At 40.7% G+C, this 22,959-nt stretch overlaps 1 protein-coding gene and 1 non-coding gene across 16 annotated transcripts in view; both read left to right on the top strand.

Moving 5' to 3' along the window:
- celf4 (CUGBP, Elav-like family member 4) overlaps positions 1-22,959 on the top strand; it is a 1,237,212-nt gene that overhangs the window by 409,406 nt on the left and 804,847 nt on the right. The gene's annotated exons all lie outside the window — the stretch shown is intronic.
- LOC125460100 (U6 spliceosomal RNA) lies at positions 3,046-3,150 on the top strand. The gene has a single exon (XR_007249180.1). It is a non-coding gene; the product is annotated as a U6 spliceosomal RNA (small nuclear RNA).

The following is a 22,959-nucleotide window of genomic DNA, read 5'->3' as shown; positions in this document are numbered from 1 at the left end:
AGTTATAACATTGGCATCAACCCAACAACATGAGATGTCGTCCAGCAAGTCCCTGTCTGCAAAAGGCAGAAGCAATATAATTTGAGATAACAAGGTGTCGAGCTGGATAAACACAGCAGGCCAAGCAGCATCAGGGGAGCAGGAAGGCTGACATTTCGGGCCTAGGCCCTTCTTCAGAATATAATATAAATTCACCAATATAATTTGGTCAATTACTGTCTCATCAGTTGAGTTTCCCACAGGATCTGTTAGCTTCTGACTGCATCACAACCCTGAACATTATAGTTCAGAACAAGGGTTTTGAAACATTAACTCTGATTTCTGTCCATAGATGCTGCCAGACCTGCTGAGATTTTCCAGTGATTTCTGTTTTTGGTTCATCTTTCCAACACCTGCGGTTCTTTGAGTTTAATATGACAATATTGCTATTAATTGAACTCATTCAAGAGTTTGTTGGGAACCCAGAATAAATAAGAACTGTAAATTCGTTTTTAAACAAGATTATACACTATGGTTTTCAACAGTTCATCCTTTGTGAGGCAAAAAAACAATATTTATACAAAACTTTTCGCAATCTCACAATGTTCACAAGTGCTTAATAGGTCAGGAAGCACAATTTAGATGGAATCACCATTGCATTGTTGGAAACACAGCAGCCAATTTGCCCACAGAAAATTTGCAATGAAGTACAATGTGGTAATGAACAGATAATCTGCTTTTTTGTATGTTAATTGAAGGATAAATATTGGCCACAACACAGGAGATATCTCCCCTAATAAAAGTAAAATACTGCAGGTGGTGGGAATCTGAACTAAAAACAGAATTTGCTGTGGAAACTCAGCTGGTTTAGAAGCACCTGTGGAGAGTGAAACAGAGTTAACTTTCCAAGTCCATTATGACTCTTTTTCAAAACATCTTCTGTTAAGTCCCCTTTTCTATTTCAAAACTGAGGTATGTGAACTTTTACATTTGTCTGAAAGAGATAATGGTGTCTTGGTTATACAAAAGATGGCAAACACAACAGTGCAAAATTCCCTTACTAGATATTATTTGAGTAGGCGCAAGCTGTGAGTGAGTTTGTCATCTTCTGCGGTTCATGATAGAAGGGTCCAAAGAAGGATCAGCAAATATGTCCACAGAACACTCATAGTGAAACATGACTTTATCAGAATCTTATAAAAGAAACGTCATATCTGCAATTATATTCTTATGTCGTTTCTTATTCAGACAATGAAAGAAATACTACAATCATGTTAGACTTACAGTGTATGAGAATATTATTCCTCAGTGATTCAGTTTGAAGGGACTGTTTCCCTGTAGGCCTGTATCAACTTCAGTTCAAAGCTGATCGTCTGGTGAGAATGGGAGGGGTAGTTGGTGTTTGCCAATCCATGGAAAGCTATAAATGGTGATCTTTTCTGAGGGTGGTGACACTGTACCTGTGTTCTTTCTCAGACTAATGTTGAGGCTGCATTTGAATTCAAGCTGTATGGTGAGACTGCTCATCTTGGTTGTTGAGTATTGATGTAAATTTGCTTACAACAGCCTATGTTTTTGATGCCCTGAAGCATGAATTAATCTGAATGGATCCCTGGTGTAGATCTCAGTGTTACTAAAACACACTATTTTACTGAGCTACTGTAAGCTTATCTGGTATTTAATGCTCAGCATAATGAATACTCTTAACTCTGGTTTTCACCTGTTATAGAAAATCTAATCACATCCGTGTAAAATACACATGCTGGCTAAGTGATTGCTGTTGGTTTTTGTTTAGATTGAATTGATGGTTGAATGATTAAATGGGCTTTGCTGAAAAGATTTGTAGTTATCTACAGTTTATAGAAATTCTGATCCAGGCATAATCCCGATCCAAGCAGAACATTTTTCGGCAAACTAGTTGCACATTCATCAGTGTTCAGCATGGTTTATTAAATCCCAGAGACATTTACTTCAAACCTACTATATATAATAGTAGAAAGCAGATAACTGGTGCTGTGGTTAAAGGAGAATGTCTGTTTAAAGAATCAAGCCATGATAATGGTGATATGCTGTTTAAAGACACAGGCATGTCGTGCTGAATTTAATTTTCAAGAAAGGAACTGTGTCCCTGCAATGAATTATCTCTTTAAAAAGAATGTGGTTTAACAGCAAAGCTGTTTAAGTAACAGATTTTGTAATGTAACCATTTCTTTGTAATGGGGCATCTGTTTAAAAGATATATGCCCCATAATGGAAACACACATCCAAAGAGGACAATGCTTTTCAGCTCTGATTTGCTTTGTGTACAAATGTGTCCAGATTTGCTCTTTTTTCAAATGGGGCTGTGCTTCTTGTAGTTCTTCTTTTTGTTGAAAATTATGGGTTGCATTAGTAAGGATTCAATATTTTCTGTTTGTTGGCCAATTTGGTGGTTTAATTATGAGTATTAGCAAATTCTATATATGATATACAAAGTGGTCCATTTATCATTAATGAGTAGTTTGGCTGCTTACTGAGCTGGCTGATGTTAGCGGGGGTAGCATCCCACTAAGTTATAATGCCTGACCTACTCCTGAGAAATGGAGAAGAAATTCAGCCAGGATTCTCATCATCCGCTCACCACTGCTAGAACACTCATGTGTTGGGAAGGTCTTCAGGGAGGGAGGGCAGGAAAGGTTGTTTCATACAGTGGTGAAAAGTAGAATAATTATACATGGAAATCATTGTAAATTCGTCTTGACTTGGCATCAAGAAGTTAGGACTTTTGTCTCCTGATAAACTATACCTACTCCTCTCCTGGAAGTGGTAAATCTATGATGCTGCAGTTTCTGAGCTGCAGTTTCCAACTACTATCAAACATGGTCACTAGTCTGGTGTGAGTTTGGGGCATTGCTACTGAGTCCAAACCTATACTCATTCAGTGTCTACATACAAGCACCTCACACATAGATTACTGGATGGAAATGAAATAAACTAATTATATCTTCACAGACACTGCCCGACCTGCTTCTGTTTTTGTTCTTGCAGATAACTTTGTCGTCTGACCTGACTGAAATATCTTTGCGTGTACGTTTCGGCAGTGCATTTACTAAAACTGGAACAATACAGAGAACGTTAGCGTAGCACCTGCCCAAGGATGACATGCAAATTTGTGAAGCATTCCATATTTTTTCAGTGTCCTGTCGTGGTACAGTGGTAGTGACCCTATCTTTGGACCTAGAAGTGCAGGTTCAAGTCCCACCTGCTCCGGAGATGCGTAATAACATTTCTGAACAAGTTGATGAGAAAAATACGTAAATTGCATGTAAATGAGTTAGTGATTTCAGACAGGGTCATGAAACGAGGGTTTGCAGTTGGCACTGCTCTATACCCATAAGGCAACAGGCATTCGAAGGCCCTGTTGTGAGACAGAGCTGTGCAATATTTAAAAATCCAAAAAGCATAAGAAAGAAAGTTATGCATTTATATGGCACTTTCTGTGAATTCAGGGCATCCCAAAGCATTTTTCAGGCAATTAAATATTTATTAAAGTGAGGTTAATGATGTAATAAAAGATATACAGCAGGCAGTTGTATCTCACAAAATTTCACAGACTGCAACATGATCATGTCCAGGTAATCTATTATGGTGATGTTGGTTCAGGAGAAATGTTAGGTCAGGCAAGCAGATGTGGTGTACGGGAGATAGGAGGATCTACTGATGCTGGAGATCTGAGATAACAAGGTATGGAACTGGATGAACACAGCAGGCCAAGCAGCATCAGAGGAGCAGGAAAGCTGATGTTTCAGGTTGAGACCCTTCTTCAGAAATAACGGAGGGGAAGGGGATTCTGAAATATATAGGGAGAGAGGGGGAGGCAGATAAAAGATAGATAGAGGAGAGGATAGGTGGAGAGGAGACAGACAGGTCAAAGAGGTGGGTTTGGAGCCAGGAAAGGTGAATGTAGGTGGGGAGTTAGGGAGGGAATAGGTAGGTCGATCCAGGGAGGATGGGAGGATGGTCCAGGGAGGCCAAGGAGTGGGATGAGCTTAGTGAGTAGGAGATGGGCGAGGGATTTGAGGTGGGAGGAATGGTTAGGGAGGTGGGGATTAGCTGGGCTGGTTTTGGGATGAGGTGGGGGAGGGGAGATTTTGAAGCTTGTGAAGTCCACATTGATGTCCTTGGGCTGCAGGGTTCCCAAGGTCAATATGAGATGCTGTTCCTGCAATCTTCAGGTAGCATCATTGTGGCACTGTAGAAAGCCCAGGATGGTGAGGAGGGAAAAAAAATCTTTGGTAGTCGGGTCAGGCTGCAGATGGCGGAAGTGACAGAGTATGATGCGTTGGATTCGGAGGTTGGTGGGGTGGTATGTGAGAATGAAGGGGATTCTGTTTTGGTTGTTGTTACGGGTAGGGGGTGTGAGAGATGAGTTGTAGGAAATGCGAGCGACACGGTCAAGGTCATTTTCAACCACTGTGGAGGGGACGTTGCAGTCCTTGAAAAATGAGGACACCCGGGATGTCAGGGAGTGGAATGCCTCATCTCGGGAGAAAATGCGGTGGAGGCAAAGGAATTGGGAATAGGGGATGGCCTTTTTGCAGGAATGTGGATCAGAAGAGGTGTCTTCTCGGTAGCTTGGGAGTTGGTAGGTTTGAAATGGATATTGGTTTCCAGCCAGATGCTAGAGATGGAGACAGAGAGGCCCAGGAATGAGAGAGAGGTATCAGAGATGGTCCAGGTGAACTTAAGGTTGGGGTGGAAGGTGTTGGTGAAGTGGATGAACTGTTTGAGCTCCCCGTGGGAGCACGAGGTGGTGCCGACACAGCCATCAATGAAACGGAGGAAGAGGTGAGGGACAGGGCCAGTGTAGCTTTGGAAGAGGGATTGTTCGACGTATCGTACAAAGAGGTAGGTATAACTTGGACCCATGTGGGTAACCATGGCCACCCTTGTCTGTAGGAAGTGGCAGGAATTGAAGGATAAGTTGTTAAGGATGAGGACGAGTGCAGCTGAGTGGATGAGGGTGTCAGTGGAGAGGGACTCGTCATGCCTATGGGACATGAAGAAGTGGAGGGCCTTTAGGCCATCTGCATGGGGAATGCAAGTGTTTAGGGACTGGACATCCATGGTAAAGATGAGGGGCTGGGGACCAGGGAATCAGAAGTTTTGGAGGAAGCGGAGGGCATGGTTGGTGTCACAGATGTAGGTGGGGAGTTCCTGGACCAAGGAGGAGAAAATAGATTCGAGATAGGTGGAGATATGTTCGGTGGGACAGGAGCAGGCGGAGACAATGGGTCGACCAGGGCAGCTAGGTTTGTGGATTTTGGGAAGGAGATAGAAGTGGGCAGTGCGGGGTTGGGCAATGATGAGGTTGGAGGCTGTGGGTGGGAAGTCACCTGAAGTGATGAGGTGTAAGGGAGCTGTTTGTAAGCAGTTAACTTTATAGAGATTTATAGTACAAACATGAAATAGGGATGCGATATTTGGGGGTGCGAAGAATTTGCGTCATGTATGGTGGACAGGAATTAGAAACAACAGTGTCAATGTGGAGCAAGAAATATAATTGAGGTGATATTGGAACATGAAATGAGACAAGGAGGAAGAATTGGACGTAGAAGAAAAGATGAGCAGCAGGTGTTATCTCTTGGGAGAGACAAAAAGAGTGAGATAAAAAAAAGGCCCTCTCCACATATTTAGGGAAAATAAAGAATTCGGAGAAATTCTTTCCCAATTCTTGAATGAGCCCTAGGAGAGCACATCACCCAATGTTTGAGATCATTATCAGCCAAGAGCTTGCTTAGCTCCCTTACAAATATTTGCAAAAAGTTCACCCATCTGAAACAGTAATTTTTTCCCGAAGTTTGTGAAAGGAAAGATCTCCTGTCATCTACGTTAGTTCTTTGCTTAATTCAATCACATTTATGTCCCTGCTTTTCCCAGATCTACTTTATGCGCACAGCTTATTATGTACACACACTCTAAATCTGTTTTTAATCTAAATGCCTTCTTGTCTTTTTCTAAACTCTTATAGATGTAAAAGGTTCCAGCTATTTTAGCCTGTCATGATAACTAGGGATATTTTATTCAGGAATCAATCTTCTACAATTTTTCCAAGGGCTTCAATTCATCCATGATTTGAGGGATCCAGAAGTGGGCACAACACTTTACAAGTGAGGATGGTACTCAGTGGAGTCTGTACTTACATCATGCAGTTAACAGAATGTTATAAAAATGATGCAACTCTTCGACTCATCCTGGATGCCATCCCCTGTCTCATTGATACTCTGAAACAACAAAGCTGAAAAATAGATATTTTTTATTCAGAACTTGCATCCCACGAAGGAAATTTCTGCACAATACACATCAAACAACTTGCTCTGAAAACTCTGAACACATTTTGACAACTGTGACAAATCCTATCACAGCAGCCGAGACAACTCACAAGATTCCAAAAATAGCCAACTTTAAAGCAAAATGCTGCAGATTCTGGAAATCTGAACAAACACAGAGAAAGCCTAAGAAACTCAGGAGGATCTGTAGAGAGAGAAACGGAGTCAACGTTTCAAGTCCAGAAGGGACATACCTGACTCAAAATAGTAACTCTGTTATTTTCTTCATCGATACCTGATAAACCTGCTGAGTTTCTCCAGCATTTTCAGTGTTTGTTTGGAAAAAAAATCAATTTGATAGTTCTCCCAGAGTTAAAAGATCTTTTAGAAATTTCCAGGATCCAGATTCACACCTTCACCAAAAATTGATCAACCCTTCCATGGGCCAGGCCAAATCTGTTACCACTTTTTGTGAAAATCCATCCATTAGGTTTTGAATTATATGATAACCAGATAAATAGGTAACATACAGTAGCAAAAATATTACCTTCGGCTACCCTCAGTGCTGGAGTGCTCTTTGTTTATATTAGATCATCCCAGCAATACATCCGAATGCCACATTTTCTTCAGTCCGCGTCACATTGCACTGTCACAATGCTTTGGGGCAATGCACTTTAAAACTCAAGTCCATTCTCATCTCAGCAGAGTTCAGAATCCTGCCTCATGCCTGTATTCAGAGAGTATCCCTTCTGAAATAACTTGCAAACATCAGTGCCTTCATATGTGAGATTGAGATACAAATCTCTTCTGTTGACCAGCATTAAATAGATTTCATGACTATCAGAAATAAAATCTGTGCAATATCCTCCTTTAGTATAAAATGGCTTTAAAAAAGGTGTTATCGGGTTTTGTTAAGAAAATTCAATCTTACTGTAGTGCTGTATTTTTCACTGTCACTGGAACATCTGGTTAATCATTGCAGATTTGTCAATGGTGTCGCTTTGCTTTAATTTCATCGAAGTTGCTACGCCTGGGTACTGAAAAATATTATCATTTTAAATTTCACATTGTGTGGAAGTATATTTTTCCAGATATTGTATTGAGACTGTTGAGACCCTGGAAGGTTACAATTGTGTGTATTCCTTATCAATATTTCTTATGTCGGTGGAACTGAAATACAATTAAATGTTCAGACCTACATTACAGTCACTTTTTGTTCACTTGCTTCCTTTTATGAAGAAGGAGAATGAAGTCGTTTTTAACAATGGCGTTGATAACAATAGTGCAAGTTTTATTGCCGACAGTATAAAATGGGCTAAAGATTCCTGTGAGAATTAGCCAGGAGCTGAGCAGAATGATTAATGAAGGGAAGGACAAGAGCCTCCATTCATGTTGGCTATGGATGATATATTAATAGAGTTCTAGGGTATTCAGTCAATAACAGAATCATACTGACCATGTGTGATCCCCAGTTAATATTGGATTAGTCAGTCTTATTTTGGGATAGTGGTAGTGATGCCATACGGGACTTCAGCAAAGGAAAGAGTCAAAATCTAGTTGTATTCCCACTTCTGGTCTCCATTTACCTTGATTGGAAGAATATTGTTTATATATTTTGGGCTCAGAATTAAGCTGCAGGGTGATGCCTTTCCTAGGCAAATCACTTGTAAGCAAGCCCTGTTAAACAGATCTGAAAAAATGAAAATTATTTGGCCCAGGTATCCATATCTTGACAGAGATGGAGAAAGGTTAGAGGGAAAAATCATGAAGGAAAATGTTGTTCACTAGTGTTAACTTAAAGCAGGACTTGTAGATTGTAGATAGTTTTGAAACACCTGGAATGTATGAGTTAGGGAAGGAAGGCATCCAAATACTTTCCTTGGGTATTCTCAAGAAATTTTCAACTGCATTTATAAGCAACATATTTCCAAATTCACTAAATAATATGGAAAATAGCAGCAAGTCTTGCTTCCAACACAGCAAAAAGGCAAACTAGATTTTAAATAAGTAAAATGTATTGCAACATTATGGATCACAGATTGTAATCACTGCAAACCTACTAGTGATAACATGAACAAATACTGTCCTATCTGAATAGCACAGGACCATTAAGAAGGATATTGGAGGAGTAGCAGCGAATTCAAGACCATCACAGAGCAAAGAGTTTCTTAAGATCATATGTGGTTTGGGAGCAAAGAAAGAAAGAGGTTATTATTCCTCTAGCTGAATTCTCCTTTCTTCATTGTACATTGATTCATGTGTGTTCTGTCTAAGGCAGCTCCTTCGGCACATCATCTGCCGATGCTTGATCCTGAGCTGTTTTCTTTGACATTTTTTTGTCAGTGGTTACTTGCCATTACCTTTCATTGAGGAGGCAGGTCTTAATTCTACTTCATTCAGAAACAAATCAAACCCACACTAAACCTCAATAAAGAATGGATGCTGGAAATCTGAAACAGAAATGAAAATTTGTAGAAAAGTTCAGCAGGTTTGCCAGCATTCGTCGAGGGAAAGTAGAGTTAATGTTTTGTGCCCAGTAAGCTCCAAAAAAGGATCACGGAACTTGAACTTTAACTCTACTTCCTCTCAGCAGATGCTGCTAGACCTGTAGTATTTCTCCAGCATTTTCTCTTTTTTGTAACAATTCCACACGTTTGGCCTTATTCTAAACCATAATTGAGCCATCTGAGCTAATCGATGCTCTCATCAGACATATTTACTTGCAGATTGTACTGAAACTAGTAGAACAGAGACATCTGCTGAGTTATTTATAATCAAAATACCCTGGCTTTAAAAATACACTAGTCTTGGAGAATACACCAGTTGTATGATGGCTATTAGTTAATTGCCAACCTTTGTTCCAATTATAAACGAGGTAGGTTGACAGAATGGTCAAGGCATTGCTCTCAGAAATGAACCAGATAATCTGTCACCTATGTTGTTGAGTTGAAACAGACAAAGCATGTGAACATATTCCGTCTGACTGCAAGAAACAGGGTCCTGTGAATTAATATGTGCTGCTTGCAAAACATGCCTATGTGCCATGTTACAAGTTGAATTGACAGCTCCACTTCATTTTTCAGGGTAAATCTTTGCACGTCCAAGATTAGATCACTATTAACCTGTCTAGTTTAAAGATCTGTCATAATGGGAACTGCAGATGCTGGAGAATCCAAGATAATAAAATGTGAGGCTGGATGAACACAGCAGGCCCAGCAGCATCTCAGGAGCACAAAAGCTGACGTTTCGGGCCTAGACCCTTCATCAGACCCCTCCGGATACAACGCATCATCCTCTGACACTTCCGCCATCCACAATCCAACCCCATCACCCAAGACATTTTTCCATCCCCACCCTTGTCTGCTTTCCGGAGAGACCACTCTCTCCGTGACTCCCTTGTTTGCTCCACACTGCCCTCCAACCCCACCACACCCGGCACCTTCCCCTGCAACCGCAGGAAATGTTACACTTGCCCCCACACCTCCTCCCTCACCCCTATCCCAGGCCCCAAGATGACTTTCCATATAAAGCAGAGGTTCACCTGCACATCTGCCAATGTGGTATACTGTATCCATTGTACCCGGTGTGGCTTCCTCTACATTGGGGAAACCAAGCGGAGGCTTGGGGACCGCTTTGCAGAACACCTCCGCTCAGTTCGCAATAAACAACTACACCTCCCAGTCGCAAACCATTTCCACTCCTCCTCCCGTTCTTTAGATGACATGTCCATCATGGGCCTCCTGCAGTGCCACAATGATGCCACCCAAAGGTTGCAGGAACAGAAACTCATATTCCGCTTGGGAACCCTGCAGCCCAATGGTATCAATGTGGACTTCACCAGCTTCAAAATCTCCCCTTCCCCCATTGCATCCCAAAACCAGCCCAGTTCGTCCCCTCCCCTCACTGCACCACACAACCAGCCCAGCTCTTCCCCTCCACCCACTGCATCCCAAAACCAGTCCAACCTGTCTCTGCCTCCCTAACCTGTTCTTCCTCTTACCCATCCCTTCCTCCCACCCCAAGCCGCACCTCCATCTCCTACCTACTAACCTCATCACACCTCCTTGACCTGTCCGTCTTCCCTGGACTTTCCTACCCCTCCCTACCTCCCCACCTATACTCTCCTCTCCACCTATCTTCTTTTCTCTCCATCTTCGGTCCGTCTCCCCCTCTCTCCCTATTTATTCCAGAACCCTCACTCCATCCCCCTCTCTGATGAAGGGTCCAGGCCCAAAACGTCAGCTTTTGTGCTCCTGAGATGCTGCTGGGCCCGCTGTGTTCATCCAGCCTCACATTTTATTATCTTAGTTTAAAGATCTGTCTATCTTGAGACTCAGACCAACCACACAGACACCCATCATTTGTGGCAAGGATTACGTGGCAGAAGGGACTAAAAAGTAAAGTCTAACAGAATTTCGGGCAATAATACATCCTTACCCCGATAAGCTCAATACATTCTACTCTTGCTTTGAACAGAAGCTCAGTGAAGTAATGCCACCTATCCCAACAGCCTCAGATGCACCACGATCACCTCCAGAAACATCAGATCAGCCTTCTCGAGTGTGAACCCATGGGAAGCGACTGGCCCACGTGCAGTCCCCAGCCATGCACTCAGATCCTGTGTGGTCAGCTGGCAGGAGTATTCACAGCCATCTTTAACCTCTCTTTAATACGATCTGGAGTCCCCTCTTGCTTGAAGAAGGCCATCATCATCCCAGTGCCAAATAATATTCACGCAGCATGTTTCGGTGACTACTGCGCTGTGGCCCTGACCTCCGTAATTATGAAGTGCTTCAAGAGGTTATACATGACTCACATCATCTCCAGCTTTCCGAACTGCCTTTATCCTTTGCAATTCACCTACCAGTGCAACAGATCCACAGCAAACACCATCTCCCTGGCCCAACACTAATCTCTGGAACATCTGGATAACAAGGATTCCTACATCATGATCCTACTTATTGACTATAGTTCTATCTTCAACACCATAATTCCAAACAAACTCAGCTCTAAACTCCGAGACCCAGATCTCAGCTTCCCCCTCTAGAACTGGATCCTCAACTTCCGAACCCAAAACCACAATCAGTAGGAATACGCGACAACACATCCTCCACCATAATACTCAGCACTGGTGCCCCGGAAGGCTATGTACTCAGCCTCCTTCTATACTCCTTATACACCCATGACTGTGTAGCCAAAGTCCACCCCAACACCATTTACATGTTTGCTGATGATACCACTACAGCAGAGCAAATCTCAAACAAAGGCAAGACAGAACACAAGAAAAAGAGATTGAGTGCTTAGTGGAATGGTGTAAAAACAACAATTTCTCCATCAGCGCCAGCAAATGAAGGAACTGGTTTTTGACCTCGGGAAGTGGAGTGGAGAACACACCCCTGTCTGTATCAATAATGATTGGTGGAGATGGTCAAGAGTGCCACCTGCCTGGACGTGATGGTCACCAACAATCTGTCCTGGTCCACCCACATCAACAAAGCACAACAACACTTCTACTTCCTCAGGAGGCTAAGGAAATTTGGCACGACCACAAGGACTCTTAATAATTTATACAGATGTACCAAAGAAAGCACCCCATCTGATACATCATAGCATGCTTCAGCAACTGCTCTTCCTAAGACTGCGAGAAACTACAGAGAGTTGTGAACACAGCCCAGTCCATCACACAAACCAGCCTTCCATCATTGATTCCATCTACATTTCCTGCTGCTTCAGCAAAGCAACCAACACAATCAAAGATCCTTCCCACCCCAGTTACATTGTCTTCCACCCTCTTCCAACAGGCAGAAGTTAACAAAATTTGAATACACATACAAATAGGTTCAAAACAGCTTCTTCCCTGCAGTTATCAGATTTTTGAATGGACCATGGGAAGCAACTGTTAATTCTGATCTCCCTCTGTGTGTGTCTATAACAATGTTTTCTGCACTCTACCCAGCTACCATGATGGAATTTGTATGGTACAATCTGCCTGTATAGCATGCTAAATAATACTTTTCACTGTATCTTGGTACATGTGACAACAATAAATCAATTAATAAAATTTAAATTTAGCTTGTCATTTAACTGCCAGTCTCCATTACCTGGTGCATTCTCCAGGACAATGCCTTCGCTAATCAGAGTTCATCAGCACTGTCCTCTCATAGACCATATATGGTATTTTCCCTTTAAATTGGTATTTTTGTGTATTGCTGTGCTTGATCCCTTTGTTCATTTAACATGTAAAGAATCTGAAAACATGGTGGTTTCAAGTGCATCTGAAAATTTGTTGAGAATAACAAAGGAAAACTAATTTTTTTCCACACATTTCTAAAATATGTTGGAGCCATTCATCTCCTTCATTCCTTCTTTTCAACTACAATCTAAACCAACCACTTTCAGGGAAGGGGACAAGACACTTGGATGAATTCCGGATGCCAGCCACTTGGCACAATGTCTTCACCTTTGCAATGCTAAGTTTTTTTCTCATGATTTGGGTATTGGTCATAAGGATAACATTTGTTACTCATCCTTTCTCTCTAAATGCCCGAGATGAGCAGGGTTTTAGCTTAATATATAATTACTGCCTGGGTCACCTTCAAGAAGCTGAAGCTGATTTCTCCCCATCAGTGACAGACACAGAATGTAGGCATGCTGTGTAGAGTAAGCAGATCTACAGAGGGCTGGCAACATAAACACACAAAACGAAGTCCAATGGGCAAGGTTAAAGCACTACACGTATTCCACTGCGCAATACCACAGGGCTGGGTGATTTTCTGTGCTTAAATTAAACCATTCCATTGCATCACAGTGAACCTGACAGCTGTGCACTAACATGCACCAGTCTGTTGGGATTTATTGAAACTACCAGTTGGCTTTATAGCAGTGACCATCCCAACTCCCAAGCATTAACAAGCTCCGAAAAGAGCTTAATGGGCCATATATTGGAGATAAGTGTTTTTCCATTCCCTTCCCATTGCCAGTGCTTTGAAAATTGGAGACCTTTCCAGAGGCATTAGAATTCAGACACAACTTCTAGAACTGCCATTTTTAAATCATCCCCATACAACATCCTATTTCCCATTTAAAAACCCAACCCATAGTATCTCTCAGCGAAATGGATAATTCCTGTAGTGTTTAGATTTTTGACAGTGTGCATTCAAAATGCCATTGAATTTACTGGCAGAGTCCCTGCACTGTATGAGAATTCAACCCATACAAAATGTAATGTCATTGTTTAAAGTATCTGGCATATTATGTGACAACATATGTAACCTCAACATATCTTCTCTTCCAAAGTTACCTGAGTAGATTAAGCAAATTGTAGAGATGTTATGATTCCAAACTTTTTGAGGTCTGCTAGCAGGAATTGCCTCAAGCAAATGGTAGCCTTTTCTCATATCATGCTTAAGTCTCGACTTGCAATTTATTACAAGAATCAGATTAAATATTTAGTTTCTTTTAATGAGCCTTCAAAAGCATTTAAATAAAAGCAATGCAGATTTCAACATGCTGGTCCCCATAAGGAACTTATATAGTCTTCCTGGAAAAATTAAGTTAGACCATCGTGTGTAATGATTCGTGAGCCAGAGGATTTTAATATTGTGCTCTTGAAGCAAAGGAGGAAAATGGAGGAAGAAATAAATAAATAAACAGTGAACCATTGTAAACAGAAAGTAAAAGTTGTGATGGGATAGAAACACATTGATTGATTACTTTATCGGCAATGATTCTAAAATTATTTCTATTTCATTGTTGGCCATTTCAGATTCCATGACTCTTCATATAAGAGATTGTCAAAACAGTCCAGCTGTCCTGACTGAATTTATGGTGTTAAATGAACTTGTGTTCAAGATTGCAGCAACTGTGAGAAAGACAATACAAAACATTCTTTTGTAATATCAAATAGTAAAGTTGATCACTGTACATGCACAAGGACTGAGAGGAAAAGAGCTACAAGAGACGCTGAGTATTGGGCTGCGGATATTTGAGTGCATCAGCATACTTTAGTGTTCTTTTGAAGAGGTTTCAGAAATTCTATCTTATATAAGCAGAGGCTTTATATGACAATATGAGTTGTTATCGTCATGATATTTGTGTGACAGACAGGCATGCACATAGTAACCCCTTTAATCCCCTTCTTGAGGATTTGCAAGCACTAAAGCTGGTTTAATAATATTCATGGGTTTTAGGTAAATATTCTCTAAGTCTGGCTGTCAGACACTTATCCACGTTTTTATTCCTACGACCATTTACAATTGCGAAAGAGCAAATAGCTTCAGAAGACGTGGATCAGTGCCTGAGACATGAATTAAACCGTTTGGAACAGTTCTCTGTGCAGTATTGTGTTATTTGGCGACATAACAGCTTCAGAAATTATCCTTTAGAAAACCTAAATGATATGGATTTTTGATGTTCATTAAGATAAAGGATGGCAGTACTGACAGTCCAATCAGCAGACACTTCATGTCCACTTCATTGCCATGACAATACAAGCCTCTACTCCACTCCCACTCTCTGAAATGAATTTGAAAGGCGATCACTAACCGTTTCTAAAAAGAGATAAATCTCAATAATATAATCACTAACTAAATCCTTTGCAAAGTGTTCTGATTCATAGGTTATGTGTTATGGAGAAATATAGTTTATTAATATTCAGTGTTTCCTCCCTTCAAGGAAGGAGGTGGTTTGGCATTGAATCTGCTGTCTAGAGTATGTCCTGGATGGGGTGACACACACTTTGCCTTGCAGTTATGTTGTACAACTCTCCACAGGGGCCGTATTTTATTTAAGACAAAACAACGGCATTATGTTTTCAAAGAGTAAAGGCATACAACAGACCACCCTCTCACTTACATAATTAAAAATTAAAGCTAGAATGCCTCATTTTGTCAGATTTATGTGCCAATGAGCAGAGGTAGATGATAAAAAAAATTCAAGTTTGTTTTTGCTTAAATATAACAACCTACTGAGATATAAACTTGAACATCACATGAAATTGTGTCATTTCTAAAATATATCTCATGGCAAATAAAGAGTACAAGAAAAGCAGTAATGGCAGAATAAGAACATGCAAAACTGAAGAAGTAAATCCTGCAGCCCTTTGAGCTTGCTCTACTATTTAATTTGATCATAGCTGCTTTTCTTCCTCAGATCCACTTTTTTGCCCTTTCTGCATATTCTTTGATTGCCTGAGAAACCAAATATCTGTTCATTTCAAGCTTAAAGATATTCAGTGGTGGAGCATTTACAATGTCTTCAGCTAGAAAATTCCAAAGATTCACAATTTCTCTTTATCTCAGTCCTAAAGCATTGTCCCCTTAACCTGCTGCAGCTTCATGACCAAGAGGTTTCAGTCATGAGAAAAAAGTTCTCAGTTTTTAACCTTGTCAAGCCAGAACAGTGTCTTCTATAGTGCCATGACATCACTACTCATTCTTCTAAACCCAGATTTGGAAGCCCAGTTTACTCAGTTTCTCATCACAGGACAATACTCTCATCCCAGGAACCAATTTAGTTATCAGAATTCAGAGGTAAGAGATCTAAAATTACATGTTGCCTTCCCGGTACCAGGATAGAAGTACATATGTGACGATTTAAAAATTTTTGGAAAGGAGAGAAAAAATGCAAAGTAATAATCCATATTAGAATCAACATAAGAAGTAGGGGTGATAGATATGGTGCTTAAGATGGTAGGGACTAGAATGGAAATAAGAGTTCTTGGATGGATTGAGGAAAGGGAGTTGAAGACATTACCAGGTCAATATATGGTTGCAGAATTTGTTCAGAAATGAGGTCACATCCTTGAAAATTCAGATCAGTTTCCGGAACAAAGAAAAGCATAACCCAAAAATGACTTTTATCTGAATTAAAAACAGCACCCATGTCCTTACTGATAAAATAAATTAGAGATTGGTGAATAATTTAAACTTATCTAGGGTGTTAATAAGGATTGGGTTTGGAAGTATAGCTCAGGATTAAAAGAGGTTTAAAATAGGATGAAAAGGTTTAGCTGTAATAAATAGGGAGAAAATACTTAACAAGCAAAATCAATGAGTTGGAAACAATGGTAATCCTCAAGGAATCCAATATAATAGTCATGATAAAGCCATAATTGAAGTTTCAAATAGACTGAGAACATAATATTTCTGATTAAAACATAGGAATCAAAATGGAGAAAGGGTGGTAATCTCGGTAAATGACTTTATCACACAGCTGGAACATATTGTCCGTACTCTAATATCCTCAAGATAGAATCCATATGGACAGTGTTAACAATTTAGGAAGAAAATTGTATAATTGATGATATACATTGCAGATCAACAGTAGTGAGGTAGAACAAAAACAAAAGTTGCAGGAAAAACTCAGCGGGACTGGCAGCATCTGTGAAGAAAATTCAGAGTTAATGATTCAGGTCTGGTGACCCTTCCCCCGAGCAGTTCTGAGGAAGGGTCACTAGACCTGAAGCGTTAACTCTGATTTTTCTGTAGAGATACTGCCAGACCTGCTGAGCTTTTCCAGCAACTTATGTTTTTGTTCCTGATTTACAGCATCCACAGTTCTTTTGGCTTTTATTTCGCATCAAGGTAGAGGCAGTTAAGAGCAATTTAAAATCAGGTGATATTCAGTATGTCAATGTCGCATGATGACAGTATCCATGTCAGGAAATTGGTGACACCTTTATGGAACACATCCAGAACAAATTTCTGCATCAGTAGTAAAGCAAAAAGAATTGCTTAAGAAAGATTGTGGAAATTAAACAGAGCAATTAAATCAACCGAGAGTAGAAGGTTGTGAAATAGTCATCTGAAGATAGATGGGTTCTGTGTTAATGCAGAAAATGGGAATAAAATGTCAAAAGAAGAGTGTTAGCCTGGAAAAAAGTGCTCAGTTCAATAAAGTAAAATTGTATCTGAGCCAAGCGAATCTGGTATGAAAGTTAGCAAGCTGACTGACAGATAAACATTAGAAAAGCCTTAATCATCAAATATAAAGGGCCATGACTTGACTTTGGACACTTCTGGAAGAAAGACAATAAAGAATCAATGTTAACAAAAAATCAGAGTTAGCATCTTGAGTTTGGTGACACTTCATTGGAACCATTCTAGGGAAGGGTCACCGTAGCTGAAACATTAACTCTGATTTTTCTTCACAAATGCTGCTAGACCTGGTGAGATCTTCCAGCAACATCTGTTTTTGTTCCTGATTTACAGAATCTGCAATTCTTTCCGTTTTTATTAATTATATAACCTGATCTGGCACAAATACAATGCCAAATTGCAAGCTATTGAATATTAAGCTTGATTATTATTGCCCTCCAAGCCAAGACTAGAGACATGTAAATGATAAATTAGCCTTATTGGCCACTACCAGTGCTTGGACTTCATCCTATCCCAGGCACGTATTTTGATCAGTATTTCAAGGCCACATAAGACCAATTAAAAGAGCTAGGCTGGAATTTTCCAATTAGCCATCAAGTTCCTGCAGGCAGCAAGGCCTTGCTCAAGTGCCTGGAGACAATCTTCTGACACAGACCATGGATGAACACTCTAGGCAAGTCTTGAGGCCATTCCTACCTGCCTAAGTGCTGCAGCAACCACAAACCCCTTGTAAAGGAGGTTCCTGTTCCCCTATCACCCACAGTGATGGCCAGCTGCACAAAATATCTTGTGGTTAAATTTCAAACGAGATGGTGATCCAAAAATCCCTTGCTTCTCTTCTCTTGTAGCCTGCTGCTTTCAGGTTGGAAAACTCAGATTTTCCCTCCAGCTTCGAGTGCCAACTGTCCTTGCTTGGAAAATCTGCACGAGTGACCGTTTCCCACACAGTATGGGTTTCTGATCGGCATTTTATGCCTGACTGCAGAGGAAATCCTGCCCATTGTCTGCATTACAGAGATAGTTCAGCTTTCAATATTGCTAATTTGTGGCTTTGTATTTCCAAAAAAAAGCAGATCAGCCCACATATCGGATATAAGTCATTGTACAACGTCTGTTCATGTCTTTGTTTTCTGTAGTAGAATATATTTTGTTTGATGTTCTTGCCCTGGAAGCAATTTGTCCAAATTGTTAGCCAACTGGGTTCAGATTTTCCATACTGCACCAGATTAATCCATTAGTCTCCCACTCTCCTGGGGCATTTGATTGTATGAATTTCCTTTAATCTTCCATGGATTGTGGGCATTGCTGGCAAGGTCAGCACTTGGTGCCCACCTATAACTGGCCCTGAATTTGGTGGGTTGCTAGACCATTTTAGAGGACACTTAAGAATGAAAGACTGTTGTGGGCCTGGAGTTACACATAGGCCAGATTGGGTGAAAATGGCAGATTTCTTTCCCTGAAGAAAATGGAGTTTTGCAATAAATTGATAATAATTTAGTATGGCTTAATATTACCAAAAATTAGACAAGTGACAATTTCTAGGCATTCCCATGTGGGTGTTTCTCTGAGAGGCCTAGTGAATTTTCTCACAATTTTATGTGACTCAGCTCATTATATATGCACCAGGTCAGTATGGCATCATGCTATTGTGCAGTCGCTAGTTGCAGAAGAACTCACAACTGCCAGCACATTCTGGATTTCCAGTGCCTCATGATCACAGGTGACGTATACACCAATGAAACAGAAAGCTTTTCTACTGATTAGGTTGGCTTTATAATGAGATGGTGCTCTGAAAGATCATGTGTACTATGTGTAGTAGCCAGTACCTGGGGAATGAAGCTATGTTAGCAAAACCTATGACCTGGCTGTAGCACAGACCTCGTCCCTGTGAAGTGAGATGAAGCAGTGTGAACTGGCAAAAATTGTATCAGTAACATGATACATTTATGGATTGAGGATTGAGAGATCCCCAGTGGATCACTGCCATATAAAAACTTAGCACAGCTGAATTGACCGCTTATAGGTTATAGGTCCTAATGCAGCAGAAGGCTTCATTCGGTGATTGAGTCCCAGAACATCCTCAGTGTGTAATGGCAATGAACATTGCTCATTTGGAGGAAATAGCGTTCACAGACAATGACTCCTCTGGAATCTACTCCACATGCACAGGTGTCCCTCAGCTGTGACTTTCTCATCTGGAGTCCATTCAGCAGTAGCCTGGGCCTCTGGTTTGCTAAGTGAATGACATTAGCGTGATGCTATTTTCTCCTTGGCAGTGCATGGGAATAATATTTGATCGACTCACTTGCAATATATCTCAGTCCTTGTCCCTCATTGTTCAAGGATGATTGATATTGTAAAAAAGTGCATTTTACAAAAAGTTAATAGACTCTCACCCAAATTCCTCATCACAATTAGCTGTCTTCACTACAATGTCCAATTAACTTCAGTCATCAAGACAGCAATATCATAATGCCCAAACAACTTCAATGTGATTTCTGACACCTCCATATGCTATGTAAGATTTTACCAAACCACCAAACCTTCCCCACAACCAATGTTCATATTTCTCCCTTCCAATCTTCCAACTCCACACACCCCCATGTCTGCTGTCCAGAGACCAAACTATGCACAATATCATTTTTCCTGCACCCTGCAGGTTCCCAGCCTAAGAGACAGGCAGTCAGACAACCTGGTTTGGTGGGATATAGAGGAAACACTTCCTTAAGAAGTAGGAAGCAGAGGCAGACCATTCAGCCTACAGAATCTGTTTTCTTCTCTGAATATTCCCCATTGCCCACCATTTCAATGTCCTCTGTTGCTTCCTCCAAGTAAATATCAAGGTATTAGTAGGCAATATGTTGAAATTATTCCTTTGCTAACACTAATATTTTGCACAGAAAAGGCATTCCCCTGACCCCACCAAAAAAAATCAGCACCATAAAAAAATTCTACAGCATAAAATCCCAGGTAGATCTGCCTGTCAACCACAAATGAAGTCTGACAGTCAGTTCATGGAACACAGACGGGCTAACCACTAAGCATTCAACTACCTGCTTCAAAAAATGATGCACAAACAGGATAAGTGTTCAAATTAGGAAGCACAGGACAACAGCAGTGCATGCATTTATTTTGCTAGTTATTTATTCATGGCCAGGCTGAGCATCAGTATACAGCTCAGAAAAGAAAGCCTTGAACATTTCCTTGCATGTGACATTTTAAAAGTAAAATTGACCTTATGAAACCTAGAAGCCTTGTATGGACAAGCTTAAATTGTGTTTCTCAAGAGTGGCGAGGAATTGTGGGGAATTGACTTTTTACATTAACCTCTTGCCGCTCAAGTTGCACAACTAGATTAAGCCACATCTCTTTCAAGTGCTGCGTCAGACCAGAGCAAAAGGTGGAATTAATTTAATGTTTGTCCCCTTTTCCAATCTCCTCTGTATGCACGGTGTGAATTACCAACCATGCTCATTCCCTGCAGTTCAGTGTGACATGGGATTAGTTCCTTTATGAAGATGTTCGCCTGCCCTTCCTTTGCAGTCGGCCATTCTCCAATAAGCAGTGACAAAACAAGGATCATGATCCAGAGAAGGGACATCAGCTTTAACCCTGACTGATCACACCATTGTCTCACAAATACATGGAACATTAAAGCCAGTTAGAACCATGTACAAATTCCAAGAACAGGAATATACATTACCCATCCTCCTTTTTGTTCTCTTTCATTTCAAGTTTGATATTATAACATGGCAGGAAGTTATTATTTAATACAACATGATGTGATGGTGGAAGAAGTACAAGTTCAAATTAAAACTGATTGAATAAGTAGTTACAAAAGAAATCATTTGCATGTCTATACTTCTAGTGTCCCACTTAATATATGCCATTACAAGGACAATTCTAATACCCAGTTTGGATGCCACTTTAATTTAAATAATAACCTGCATTTTACACCTTTACATTTTCTCCAAGTTCTCTCCTCTGTCGGCCAGACAGCTTCTTACCAGGCAATGGTTCTACAAGTACTGACAGCTCTGTTGTATCTTACGCAAATGACTGATCTTCTCATCATTCTCATTGTCAAATCTAATCTTGGACTCACACAATATTCACATCTACACAATTTCCTGCATGAATCATCTGACAGCAACCTAAGAATGGTAACCAGATTATGATTTGTTTTTTCTTTCCATCTCCTTTCTCCAGGGTTGCTGATGTAAATTTTTGCGTGCCTGATTCAACACTGGTTCGGTCACTGCAGTTGAGATTGGAGTTGAAATTTAGCACGTTCTTGCTTTCCATGGCTTCATACTATGCCTGGCAGTGGGATCACGCAAATAAACAAATGATACTTTCACTCCAATTCTCAGCCTTGGCTCAAGTGTAATGTTCATCACTGATTCAGAGGGTTTGTGTTTTCAAACTCTCTTATGTAGAATGGAACATACAATCTCGGCTGACACTACTGGACAGCCAAGTTTTGTACTTGTAGGTAGAGTCATAGAATCATAGAGCTGTACAGCATGGAAACAAACCCTTTGATCTAACTCGTCCATGCTGCCCAGATATCATAAATAAATCTAGTCCCATTGCCCAGCATTTGGCCCATATCCCTCTAAACCCTTATTATTCATATATCTAACCAGCTACATTTTAAATGTTGTAATTGTACCAGCCTCCACCACTTCCCCTGGCAGCTCATTCCATTCATGTATCACCCTCTCCATGAAAAGGTTGCCCCTTAGGTGCCTTTTAAATCCTTCACCTCTTGTCTTAAACCATTGCCCTCTAGCTTTCCCTACCCCAGGGAAAAGACTTTGTCTATTTACCGTATCCATTCCCTTCATAATTCTGTAAACCTCTTTAAGGTCATCCCTCAGCCTCCGATGCTGCAGAGAAAATAGCCCCAGCCTCTCCCAATAGATCAAATTCTCCAACTCTGGCAACATCTTTTTCTGAACCCTTTCAAAGTTCACACCTTCCTTCCTATAGGAGGGAAATCAGAATTGAATGCAATATTCCAAAAGTGACCGAAATCACGTCCCTGCATAGACGCAATATGACCTCCCAACTCCCATGCTTAGTGTACCAATAAAGGCAAGCATATCAACTGCGTTCTTCACTCTCCTAACTATCTGTGACTCCACATGATGAAATATCAACATGAGACTCCTCTCTCTGACCCCACAGTTTGACCAGCGCGGTCCTGTTGTTATATTTACAAGACAGAGGAAGTTCTGAGGATGGGCCACTTGACCCAAAACGTTAACTCTGATTTCTCTCCTCTGATGCTGCTAAACCTGCTGAACTTTTCCAGCAATTTCTGTTTTTGTTTAGAATAGTTCTTCTGACAACATTTATCCTTCAAAAGATATTAATGAATGCAATATAACAATTATGTTGAGAATTTGAATATTAAGTTTAATGTCCATGTAGGCTTAAATCACACATTCACAATCTTGGTTGCACAGCAAGACAAAGTAAGCCAAACAAGGCAAATGGGCTTGATTATGCTTGGCAACAGTTAGTGGAATTCATCAGACTCAATAAAACGTGGGGGGGCAGGGGGGGGGTGTGGGAAGGGGGACAAACAGGTAGAAGTTTCATTTAAACATATGCAAATTTAACATGTCCATTTAATGTGGCATGGCACTTCCAATGTAGCCCTTAATTTTAAAGGAGGTGTTCCATACAGACTGCAGCAAGCGCCACATCCATAAATGGGAGCATTTTGAGCAGTAATGCAGGTGTGTATCTCGTGATGAAGAAAGGCCCTTGGCCAGTAGAGATGG

Source organism: Stegostoma tigrinum, chromosome 1 (assembly GCF_030684315.1).
Source record: "Stegostoma tigrinum isolate sSteTig4 chromosome 1, sSteTig4.hap1, whole genome shotgun sequence".
In the NCBI taxonomy this organism is placed as follows: Eukaryota; Metazoa; Chordata; class Chondrichthyes; order Orectolobiformes; family Stegostomatidae; genus Stegostoma; species Stegostoma tigrinum.
The sequence above is the reverse complement of the archived record's forward strand: the minus strand, read 5'-3'. Positions and strand labels throughout refer to the sequence as shown.